Source organism: Saccostrea echinata, unplaced genomic scaffold, assembly GCF_033153115.1.
Source record: "Saccostrea echinata isolate AGI-Se365-2 ecotype Australia unplaced genomic scaffold, CSIRO_AGI_Sech_v1 ptg000020l, whole genome shotgun sequence".
Classification (NCBI taxonomy): Eukaryota; Metazoa; Mollusca; class Bivalvia; order Ostreida; family Ostreidae; genus Saccostrea; species Saccostrea echinata.
In genome coordinates this window covers 5,163,573-5,176,998 of record NW_026889769.1, presented here as the reverse complement: position 1 = coordinate 5,176,998, position 13,426 = coordinate 5,163,573, and the positions used below count along the sequence as shown (strand labels likewise).

At 32.3% G+C, this 13,426-nt stretch overlaps 1 protein-coding gene across 1 annotated transcript in view; it reads left to right on the top strand.

Moving 5' to 3' along the window:
- The first annotated feature begins 2,414 nt into the window (after positions 1 to 2,414).
- The window catches only part of LOC133189977 (semaphorin-5A-like), a 54,676-nt gene continuing 43,664 nt past the window's right edge, over positions 2,415 to 13,426 (top strand). The window contains exons 1-2 of the mRNA XM_061325432.1: positions 2,415 to 2,998; positions 5,529 to 5,629. The gene's annotated coding sequence lies outside the window, so the exon portion shown is untranslated. The remainder of the gene's footprint in view (positions 2,999 to 5,528; positions 5,630 to 13,426) is intronic.

Below are 13,426 nucleotides of genomic sequence, written 5' to 3'. Positions count from 1 at the left end.
TGCTGTTAGATGTGTAATAAATCAGTGTAAATGTGATTAATACATAAAAGAAATTCCTTCATGCATTCCCTTCAACATCAGCTGGAGAACTTTAGTGTATATAACTTAATGCTTAAAATTAATTATTATAAGATTACTAGTTTTAGATACTGCATGAGCTAACTTAGTTAGAATAATCTAACTGTTTCTCGGGACAAGCCCTCACCACAAACCGGGTCTGTAGGACAATATCATTTTAACGATAGAACATTCTATCTAGAGCTAACTTAGCTAACTTGGCTACTACCTTGCTAGAGAACTAAACACAAGAATTACTGAGAAGATAAAATATTGAACCCCCACCCCACCTCTAAGAAAAAAGGCAATATATAGATATCATAACTGTATAACTATTGGTACTGGGATGGATCTAGGATTTTTTCCAGGGGCAGTCCACATCATGGTAAGAAATGTCAGACTTGGAAATTTTTTGATGAGCAAAAAAAAAGGGGGGGGGGGGTAGGAGACAACACTTTCCCAAGTCAATTTTCTTCTGATAGAAGACTCCTTACCATTTTGAAAGGTATAGGTATTTCCTTATGGGGTTGGAAATGGGGGTCCATGGTCATTTTTTTTATTGTGTTTACAATTTAAAAATTAAGAAAATGTCTGCCCCTCCCCCACCAATCCACACATGTGGTAGAATATAATTCATGAAAATCTTTTTATGGGATATTTTTATGCACTTTTACTGACAACAGATACATTTATTCTACCCTTTATGAATCTTTTAACTCTAAGAAAGAAAAAAAAGTACATATATGTGTGTTTACTAATCGGTTTGCTGATTAAAATTGATAGATGACTTGTTCTCCCAAAAGTAATTACTAGATTTTATTGTAAACCAAAATGTTATGAAAATTTTTGACTTGTTGACATGGTGTTTCTGAAAAGATTGTGTGTGTGTGTGTGTTTTTTTTTTGTAGTTGAAAAATCTGTAAGGAACACAATGTGGTCTGTTTTCTGTAGCTCTGAATAGTATTCATCCACATATTACTCCACATATTAACTCCACTTGTATTCCATGTGTACATCTATCTGTTTCTTTTTTTGTTCCTCATGTATCATTTCTACAGTTTTGAGAGAATAATTAAATGAGCTAAACAGGAGATATCACTCAAGTCCAGTTTTTTGCTGAAATAACTTACAAGTAAATTTGTAAATGCTTGAAACTGTGTCACTTTAATTATGGATATACAGATGCAATTTGAATATTCAGATTAATTGTGTAATATTGGGCATTTTTTATTTTTCTACTTCTTTTCAAATGACCGAGAAAAAAAAAAGAAAAAATGTGTACAAAAAGGCCTAGGTACACTTACTCACACCAATGTATAATGTTTGAATTATGATTTTGAAAAACAAACATCTTTTAAAATATTTAGAATATTTAGTACTGTCACAGTGTTGAGGAAAATGACTTCAAAATTTGAATAAGCATATAGATATAAAATGCATTTTTAGAGCAGATTTAGTGTTCGTAATTTTTTTTTCTGAGTGTTCTATAAATGTCTCCTCCATTTTATTGCTTTTTGCCTTGTAATCAACGAAAAGTTTTTGTAATTAAAAGATGTTAATATGGTGCATTACATAACGAAAATGAACTAGATTTAATCAAGTTCTTTGAATTTCTAGCTCCAGTTTGTGCAAGATGTTTGATAAAAGATAGAGATTACTTTCTTATTAGTGGTTTATTGACATTTACTGATGATTTATAGCAATGTAGGGAAGCTCTTTTTTTTTAAAAGACCAAGGTTTTATCAACAGGTGGAATAGCTATATTTAATGTAATTTGTACGAATGAGCTGGTATCCAGTGTACATAATATTGTGTGGAACTTTAGCATTTATAGACACATATATTTGGGATTTGTTTCCATTTGTACCAAATAACCACCACCATTTGTAAAATGAGGTCCTGCTGATTTTTTAAAATGTTTATTTGATAGATTTATTTTTTACGTATGTAAGGTTAGGGGTATCAGGTGCATTGCCAAAAATCACCACAGAAACAGGTAAACTAGATGTAAAATTTTATATTCTGTTTAATGGATCAAGGTGATTATATTGACATTGACTGAAATGTTTGTGCTTCCAACTTAAATATCAAAATAAAACTTAAAATAAAATGCATGCTCTGTACATGCAATCATTACAAAGTAGTTATGATAGGACTTTTATATTATGTATTAGCAAGGGAAACTTTCGTAAGTGTTCTTATGAATCTGCCCCACATTCTGTGTTAGTAAATTCATACTTTCTTTTTTTTTTTAATGAGTCTGTATGATTGAGGGCAGTATAATGATTATAAGTACTCTATATCCAAATTATTTGTATTATTTTGGTACAGTGACACTAATTATGTTTTGTGTCATTATTTTGTAGAAGGAATGGCAGGAAACACTATGGCACTGTTAAAGGGCCGTCTATCCCGAGCCTGTTATCAGAGAGAGAGGGCGGCATATTGCCACACTTCACTGACTAAACTCTACCTGTGCGTGCATATTTTAAACAGTCTGAAGAAAAAGGCCTGCCTACTAGATTTTTTTTCTTGAATGGAATAAGGAAAACTAACAGGCTTCTCAAATCCAAAAGTAATTGATTAGTGGTGTTGGGATTTTTGAAAAATTCTAGAAATTGAGAATTTTTATAGTGTGAACAAATTATATTTTTATAAGTTGCATAGTTTGGAGATTTTTAAAGTATTTCAACTTTGAGGGATTTGATCATATGTGATGTGAAATTTGCAGCAGTTTCATGGAAAAGAAATTTTTCAATGTATGAAAAATACATTGAGTGATATTTTGAGACATTTATTTTATTGTCCAGTGCATTTGACATTTTTAGACCCCAAACCTTAGAGCTAGTGGTCTGTGTTTACCTTTGATTCTGCAGTTGTAATTCAGACTTGGAATGTTTACTGATTAAAAATACGAGCAGATTTGTTAACAACTTGACAGGTAAGACCACTCAGGTGTTATATATGTAACACTTTTTTCCCGCAGATTCTGCCTATGTCATGCTAGAGCTTTTGAAAAATGAAATCTTCAATGGGACAATGTTCATAGTGCCTGCAGACAGACTTTGTAAAGGATTGCAAATCTAGAGTTTTATCTTGTATGTCTTGAGCCAATTGTTTTAAATACTTTCTTTTGGTTTGAAGTGACATGGAAGAAAACTAACAGGATAGTTTACTGGTGTATAGGAAATTCTGATGAATTCAAAGTCATGATTTGGTTTACAGTTCAAACAAACATTGGATGTTCTCTGTTTATCTTAAGGACATATTATATGTAGACTTGTTTGCATATAGGTAACCTTATTAAACTAGCTGTAATGATATTGTGTATAAAAAAATCAGGAGAATTTAAATTATAAATGAATAAATTGCATTTGGTCAATTTTTATGCATATTTTTGGAAGGGGGTGGTGTGGGGGGTATTAAAGATTATAGGATATCAAACTGATAGACATAATAGACTGGTGTTGGAGATGGACTGCAGTGATACAGCTGGAATAAGATAATCCTTCCGATAGACTCTTGAAAGAAAAAGACCTGGAGCAGTTGCTTTTATTGTTGGAATCAGGTCGGAATATGAATAAAACTTTCACCACTCTCCATCTAATGAGCAAATGTGGGCAACAAATTTGGCCATGCCTAATTGGGCACAAATCACTTGTAAAATGTAGAAATTTCCAAAGAAATGGGGGAAAAATAATTGCTTGAATTTTGCATTCTTTTTTCAGGTACTGAATTTCAAATAGCCTGAAATAGTCACATTGACAATTTGAAGGGGGGGGGGGGGGGGACAGACACACAACAAACAAATGAAAAAAAAAAACACACACACACAAAAAAAAATAGCATCCATGTGCCTAATTGGCTAATGTTATAGTAAATTGCGAACAACTATAATATTCATGTCAAAGTTTCTCTGGTCAACATATCTAAATGTACAAAGTGTTATTATCTAGAAGTTAGTAACATTAAATCTCTAGAAATAAGTTGACATTGGAGACTAAATCCACAATCTATGTTAAATTGGATTAATTACTGGAGCCATAGTTTAAAAACTGAGGTGGTTAATTCGGTACAAACTTGTGCTGTTATGCAAGTAGTATTTGTTCAAGTCACTGAACTACTGCCAAATCAAATGTGCGATACTGCCACTAACTGTGAACTAATACAAACAGAAGTTCCACTTCTTCTTTTTTGTGTAAGAGGAATCACTAAGCTGCATATTCAGGGGGTTGTCTCTTAATTCATTTTATAAATCTTTTGAATTAGCAAAATTAATCAAATGTGGTTTAGTGGGATCCATGTTGATGTGCATTGCTTTCATGTTTCTGTAGGCATTATTTGCTGTAAGACTTGGTTAATGATCATAAGGCAGAGAGGGAAAAAAATGAGGTGATTACAATCCTTGTACACCATAGGTGCATTTCCAGTTTGATATCTAAGGAAATGAGGGTGGTTGGTTGAAAATCTTTATTTATTTTTTGAGAACTTAAAGATGCAACAAAAACATCAGTCTGTAAAACATCATGCAGGCTTGTAAAATTGGGTTAGGAAGTATGGAATATCTTCATGTTGATAATCAGTTCTGGATTTCTTTTATTTATGACTGATTTCTGCCCCTTCTTCCTGTGTGAATACTTTTTTTCAATCTATTTTAATCTGTCCTGCTTTGAAAATTTATAAGAAGTTATCCTAGGTTTTTATCCCTTGGATTTGATTTGGTAATTATCAACTGAGAAGGTATCAGTTGTTAAACTATGAACAAGTTACCGTTCATTGATTTTACCGATTCTGCACATCCTCTGAAATATGTTTTTTTTTCTTATCCTGTAAATCAAAGATTTGATAGTCATGGAAACACTTGGTTATCATAGAAAACTGCTGAGTTGTGTACAGTTCTTTAGTAGGGATGGGAATTTTGACAAGCCTCTTCAAATATCAGGATAGTGAATTATAGAAAACACAAGACAGAATGTTTTGGTCAACAGATTTGTGTTTTGACTCTTAAAAGAGGTAATTAGGATGAAACTTTGTAAATACAGGGATAAATTTTTTTGTTGTTGGATTTGAATCTGTATTTCAGCAGTTGTCAAGAACATTGTTTGGCACCAGAGGCTGGTGTGCTGGAGTTAACTATCTTATCTTTTACCTGCAAATCATTTAAACAGAAACCTGTTGATAGACATATTTTTTTTATCTACATATTTTTATTTTTTTAACACACTTGTGCACAAAACATCTCAGAGGAAGACTCGATCTATAGCATTAAAAAACAGATATACAATCATGAAGAATAATAAAAAATTAAAGATTAACAATGACAATCTCATATCATGCAATATCTTTAATAGATTGATTGAGTCAGAAATTGAAAAATTGAAAAAAAAATTACTTAAGTGTTTTGGAAAATTGATTATATGCCTTTAGATTTTTGTATATATAAATATGTTAAGCTTTTATCGTATTTGTAGGAATTGAAACCTTCCAGTAACGAAAAGGAAGTGATTGGTCTTTGTACAAAATTGAAGGCTCCAGAGCAGTTCAGACATCATTAAAGGTAATTATTTATAAGGTGTTACTGATACAGGTATCATTTATAAGGAGTGACTGATACCGGTAGACAGTTATTAGCCATCGTTTATAATGGAGTCTATGTCATGACAGGGGTACCTATGTATGCTAAAGTCACTATTAAACCTCCAGAAGTTGTGATTTGGTTCACTACAAGAGCCATGTGACTCTTGTGGTCTTTTATCAGGATCAGTATGTTTGATTGTATCTTGGAATATAGGGTAGTTTTTTGGAAGGTTTTTGATTGAGATCTGATGGGATTACCTTTATCTGCAGACTACTATAATTGTTACCTGAGGTGGTTAGTGATCAAATCAATCAAACACCTGGATTTTAACAGGTCTCAGCTTTTTTTTTTTTTATTTTGTCCTCATCCTAAGTAAGATGTGTATTAAATCTATTATACATTACAATGTGTTTTAGACTTTTTGAGGCCTTGGATTTTTTTTTTAAATCATGTGAAAAAACAGGTGTACATTTGCAAATATAATGTAGTAGCAGGTAATTTTACATATATGCTGCCACTTCTGTATTCATCATATCCTGATAGTTTTTGCAGACTGCAGCTAGAACATGTTCTTATATCTCCATGCTTGATGTATACACGAGAAACACTTTAAGAATTTAATTTCATTTAGATTTGTAAAGAACCTAGAAAACTGGATTTGAATCTGAGCTGAGAAGCTGTAGAACAGATCCGGATTCTTAATGAACGTGTACATGTTCTAACACTATATATCTGATTTCCCTGCCATCAGACTTGAGTGCTGAAACCAAACAAAAGCCTAAAAATTGTGTTTATTCATTTTGTGTAGGCAATATTTCACCTGAAAATTGAAAAGGAGTCTTACCATTCCATAATATATGCTTTGACACATACTTGAAAAGGAAGATTAAAATCAGATTATAAATATGTGTATGAATATTAAATCTCACGTTTATTTTTCTAACCTCAAAAGGACAAATGCTAGGTCATTAGTGGTTTATTTGCCCCATGGGGTTGAATTGATTGAAATATGTACATTATGTTTGCTTTGGTTTGATTGTTGTTTTGCAATGTTGTTTTGATGCAGTGGCTTAATTATGATTCTTATGCATTCTTCACAGAGTATTCCTCCAGAAAGAATTAAGCATAGATGTTACTTAACGTTTTTGCTTGAACTTCATTGTGTGTATATGTAATAAGCAATAAGGCCAATGGAATACCTCTGTCAGTGGAGACAGGGTTTTTTGGTATTTGTGACGGATGGAATACTATGATTTTTGTGATCATCTGTATGAATAAGCTTCGTGTCTTTGCATGCATTCTTGAAGAATTGATGCTTCCAGGCTAGTTCCAGCATGCAAATCCCAGATACACACCACAAAATGCAATCAATCTGTTTATTTTTCTAGCTTACTATTTATTGTTGTTGGGATGTAAAGAACATGCTACCAATTGTTTTGATGATCATCATGTATCTAACAATTCCCCTGAATGGCTCCATGAACTTTGATATAATTTCTTTTTATCTTTTAGTGATGTACAAATACATCATTTGCTTCTTTATGTCCGTTGAAGTCTTTACCAGAATAGACTTGGATATAAATTTTATTTAGAGAAATCAAAGAGACTTCGTTTTATAAAGGACAGGATAAATATATAATGGCAGATAACATGGTTTATAAAAAGATACTTATAGCAGGACAGACATAAAGAAAAGATGTTCTGTGCAGGTCATGGCTCTCAGTGAGGTCTTTATCTATTTTTTGTATCAACCTTTTTGTTATCAAGTGCTTCATACTTGAAATTTCTTATGTCCAGCCCTGATGAGTATGTTGTGGACATCCATTGTATGTAGAACATCAACCAGGAAAAATGTCCAAATACTTATTAGATAAACACAGTTGGGTTTCCTTTTTTTGCTGGTGAACTTGCATTCATCCATGTGATTTTATGTTTGTACATTAATGAAGGGAACAAATGTTTCTGCTAAGCTAACATGGAGGTGGGACAGTGGTTATGCACATGGACAATTCAGAAACTGAACACAGTTTGTCAATTAGTTCACTATAAAGCTTAAGTTGCCAATCAGACAGACAGATGGACACACAGTAGGACACACGGACAGACTACTTATCATGGCTGCTTGATGTATCAATAATGTTATATTGATAAAGTCTTTGTCATTTCAGTTTTGTTTCAGTAACTTCAAATATAGGTATTTTAGAGTTACAATGTAGGTATTTGGAGTTAAAATGTAGGTATATTTTAGAATTTCAATATAGGTATTTTCAGTGTACACTACAAAGGGGATATTCTCTTGAAGGCTCCTGTAGCTTAGTATAGAAGAATAAACAATAAGTAAATAATGTTTGGGAACTCGTTCACAAACTAATGCAAATTGAAGTGGGCATTTATTGCATTCTGTCTTTATGATGACTTGCATGCATTGCGTAAGATTAAGCAGAATAGCCCTATTGACTGCCATTTAATGGTTAATTAGAAAATTAAATACTGATGTGTCTGGCAAGTAAAATGGGGGGTTGTGTTTTATCTTATGTTTCATCTCATTGCAAGGGCAGACACAATATGTGGAAATGGGGGTATATAATGACTGTAGGGCATGGAATTGTCGGGGATTTTGTCTGGATGTTAACGTCACAAACACCTAACTAGAATTTATGAATGTCATAATCATTGAAATGTTTGCAATACTCCAAGTTATTTGTAAGTTGTGGAATATCTCTTCAATCTTTCTGATATTTTCCAGCAAAGATTGAATTATAATGACATAATTAGAAGCATCAAATTCTCTTCAACTTGTTTAGAATTAGGAACCTTTATTTGCACTGAAAATGGAATACTCAAGGAGAAGTGAGGAGGAATTTCTTCAATGAAATTGTACAATTTAACCTTGACACTAGAGATTGACATGTACGAGAGGATAAACCTCTTAATCAGGACTATGTTTTGCAATACACATCCTTCCACACAAACAGTTATAAGTTTAGTTATCGAAGCACTAATCAAGCAATTCTCACATTCTTTAAGTACATTTTATATGCCAACATCCTATTATCCTGTTTGTTTGCTTTGATTTGTGAGGTTACATATAATTTATCTCAGTGCTGGTTTCCTCCATACTTGAATACTTAGTAGCATTTTATAAGTTGTATACTGACTGTATAGGAAAGAGCATTCAAGACAAAACAGAAATCAAGGTAAATTTGTGGGGGTGGGTGTTTAACTGGTCTATCAACAACTTTAACATAAAGTTGCTTTTCTGTCAGTCTTATCCTTGGATTCATAAGATCAGTGTTTGCAAGGATATTCAAAATTTTATTAAGTTCAGAAGATTCTCTCCGTCTGACTTTTCTAAAATCTACAAACGACCTTGACTTACTTTCTTGTACTGTTACCAATAAGCCATTTCCCATTTTCTCTTTTACTACATGTATTTTCTGAGATAGAGTTCAAACAATTGCTTCTTTTTTTCTTCATAAAATTTCAGTTTATTAATCCTTCTTTAATAATAGTCTTGATGGCTGGACAGCTGCAGATGGTACAATGAATTTGTATATCTGGAGACACTGGTTTCCAAAATCATTCATCCATCAAAGTTCTGATATAGCTTTATTCTTTCCCATAGACGGATTGTTGACTTATTATTCCATGCTGCAAAAATTAAGCTGGTATAGAATCACCAAAACATATACTAGGTACCAATTCACAGCAATTTTAGTGGACCCTATTTTGTCTCTTTGATTTGAATATAGGGTGTAAGTGGTATTAAAAAGTGTAATTCACACATCCTATTTGAATTGAAAATATGACAGTGATTATCTGAGTTTTTAACAAAATAAGCCAATCCTATGTTGACACAATTTATGAAAATTATAGAAATTTAAACGTATTAAATTATCTGTCATAATTATTTGGTGGCAGATCTTTGATAATACCTGACATTATGTTATCATTAAATAAGTACAAATAATTGAGCACGATTTTTCAATTGGTTTGAAAAAGAGATGGCAATAATAAACCATACAAAATGGGACGTTTGATCGTTTTTCCTGATCGCGCTTTCTTTAAGGTATAATTCTAGCTTATGGTGACTCACTGAATATGCCTGGATTGGTTTGGGTGTGCAGTTACAAGCTTTATGGTCTGTAACGAAAAAGAGCAACTTGAAGCATTCCTTGGACTGTATGATTCTGTCCAAGTAATTGGCCGTAATAAAGACCAGATCTTCCTTCCAGACAGGTATTGCATGAAATTAAACTTAAAGTTTAACAATATTTACTCATCCTATTCATGTGCAGGTTTTTAAACGGTCTAATGGAAAGTAAGGCCCATTCACAAAAAAAAGCATGGAATACATTGTATTGAAATTAGTCTCAAAATTGTGTTACTTCATTTTTCGCTAAGTTAAGTTAATTGTTCGATTATGAAAAATTGTGCCACAGTTCAGATAGGCCGATAAATATTGGAGAACCTGTTCATGAATGAAGAAAGTAGAACTCTTTAATCCACTTGATGAAAACTGATAAAAAGGCATTTAAGCACAAATAAGGCTAAGGACTTTTGTTACATTCTTCATACTTTATGAATAAATTAATACCCATTTCAGGAGATATAAGGCATTTGCTAAATCCGGTCACCTGTCTGTATAATAAAGGGTTTTTTTTCCCTTGTATAACTAAAATTTTCCAGCTTATAGCTTATCTATAAAGGCAATTCACACTTCCACAAAAATTACAAGGTAAATACCATTTTAGACTTGGGTCAAACAAGATAGCAGTTGCTTCTATTGAGGTTGGGCTTTTTTACATTGTTCAGGAAATTACATTCAATGATAGACCAATAAACACTGAATGACCAAGAATATCTTTGGAATGCTTCTGATTTTTAGAGGATTTAAACTTAATTTTAGCATTTAAATTAAATAAAGACTAATCAAAAGCATTCACGTGTAAACACAGTTGCAAATAAGAGTTCGAAGGTGTGATACATCAATTGTACAGGTACATGTATCTTGGCAGTGCAAAGGAATTTTAAATTTGCCTGAAGGAAATGAATTAAATCTTTCCTGTAAATTTTGATTTTTTAGCATTATTTTTCCACTGTAACTTGATCCCAGATTAAGATTAAGTATTGTCTTCTTAGCCTGAAAAAATTTTGTGTTGGATGGATGAGGGTGTAAATGGGTCTGTCAAATTAATGTCACACAGACGCCAGGTTGTAAAGAATAACAAGTGTCTTTGGACAATAATTACTACTAATCAAGAAAACGGACAGTTATTATAGCTTGTTTTCACAGTTTCTATGGTTCCATTTTAGTATTGAACAAGGCCACAAAGTTCTTGAGACAAAACATCAGCTGAACCATGTGTACCATGAAAAAAATGTGAAGGCTGGGTTAAATTTTATACTTTAATATGTAAATCAAAGACCTGTTTCAGAATATTTGTTAGTCAAATGACACCTTATTACATGTGATATAGTTTCTGATGATAACCGAAGCCATCTTTATGAAGTTTGGGGAGGAATAAATCCTGAATAAATCAAGGTAAATGAGGCTGTGTTCTCTTCTAATAGATCAACCAATCTATCATAAGTGACTGAATTTCATGAATGAAATCTGGTTTCATACTGGATCTCAAAAATTAGCATATGATTCTGTAGTGCCTTGAAATAGACTTATTTTTATCTTAAAAGTCTATTAAAGTAGATGTAATGGTTGTATATGAAATTAAGATTATAGATTCAGATTCATGGAGTTCTTAATTTGTTGTGTATTGAAATTTTACATGGTATAAATTCACTTTAGATGAGGTCCCCTGATAAGTAAACCTGTCACAAGTTGTAAGCCAGCTTAATGGCCTGTGAAGGATTTGCAGTGAATTCTACCTTTTGGGGTGCAAGATTTGAAGATTTTCTTTTGAAGTCTTGCAATTTGTATACTTTTAAATTTATGGTGATGAGCCCCAAGTGGGAAAATGAGTTGTGATGGCATATGATATGAAGATTTGCCTTAATGGTGGAATAAGTCAGTAAAGTGTCTTTGTAAACATGAGCCGATGCTGAATATCATTATTCTGAAGATTCTAAGAGATACATTTGTATATGGTATAGTTTTTCAGATAAACAAGATCTTGTTTGGTGGTTTAAACTGAATAACCTAGCTTCAAGAAAATTCCAGACAGTCAGACAGGGCATCAAATAAAATTTATTGTTCCTTTGCAATTTAAACATTTAAGTGATGGAAAGTGAAGATTTTTTTTGTCTTCTCTAGCTGTCACATCATAAAGCTTGATATTGGTTGATTTCACTGAAGAGGTGACATACAAAAAATGGAAACTCCAAGTACGACATGAATTCAGATCAACATTTTTCACAGCACCTGGTTGATTTTGACTTGAAATTCAACTTCAGGAGTAATATTAGGAGTATATATACATTAATATATTGATAAATAAGCCCATAAAATCATGTATTTTGCTTCACTTATAGCATTGCTGGCATTTTTAGTCTGACTGTTTAACTGTTCAGGTGTATACCCATAATGTCTAACACGCCAGGTAAATGTCATCGTAATTCTTATAAAGTAATCATATCTGAGATAAAACTGTTTGATGACATGGTACATCAGAGTATAGTATTGACCAGAGGAGGGCTAGAGACTGTCCCATTGTAATAATTCAGATCTTCAATGGCAATCCACTTGACTGGGATTTCTGACGTCCACAAACAGCTTATCTACCCCACACAAACAAATTGAGGGGCTGTCTAGTCTTATAGACCCAAATCAATCATCTAATTTGTGTGTTTTGTTCTTCATTCTTTTGTTGGTAAAATGGAGTATTACATAACTCGCGATACAAAGCAAGAAAAGCTGCTAACACTTGCAAGTATTGATAGTGGTTTCTAAATGGCTCTTAGATATTGAATTAAGTTTCTTCCAAGGAAAATCACAGCACTCCTAGATTATGAAGCAGATAGGTCCGAAATGCAATATTTGGCAAATGATGTGATAATACAGCCCCTTTCTTGTGATGATTTATAATGCAATCATCTTTTATCATTAGAAGGCATATAGTCTTTATAACTCAAACACTGGTAGAAGACAAAGGACCAGAGATGTCTCTTTTGAATGAAATATGGATATGTACTGCCCTTTTATATTAAGGAGGTTCGATCCTGAGCTTTTGAGCAGATTTTGGTCTGGACCTTTATTTATAAAATTCTGCATCATTTTTAAGTTCAAACATTAAATCTGAATTCTACAATGCAAATTAAACAATATCCAATGAAAAAACTGCGATTAAATTCCATTCAAAGAGGATTAAGCCAGGAACTATATTTTGTGGCGGAAGGATTTTTAGGAGAAAATGATCATTTTGTCCCATTTTGAAATATATACAGTACTGTTAAGTTTAGATTCTTATTTTTCCATGCTGGTTGCACACAGAGCTGTTTTTTGCAATGAAATGTTTTATACTGGGTCTGAAATATCTATTAAATTATTTCTTATGAATTCTTTCACTATATTGTAACAAATATAGTAATATATATTCTGAAAGTCCAGGAAAAAAATTAGCCAATTTTAACATAAAATTAACACTTTTTTAGTAATATCTAAAAATTTACATCATAGACCCCCACTTTTGTTTTTTTTTTCTGAAAATATAAGATAACTTTGATCAATCTGCCTAAATTCAGAAAAAGTTTAAGACTTTAAAATAATTTTATTGCTTGTTAAATTTTTAATACCAGAAAAATCACATTTTTTGAGTGCAGAAAGGTCAAATAATT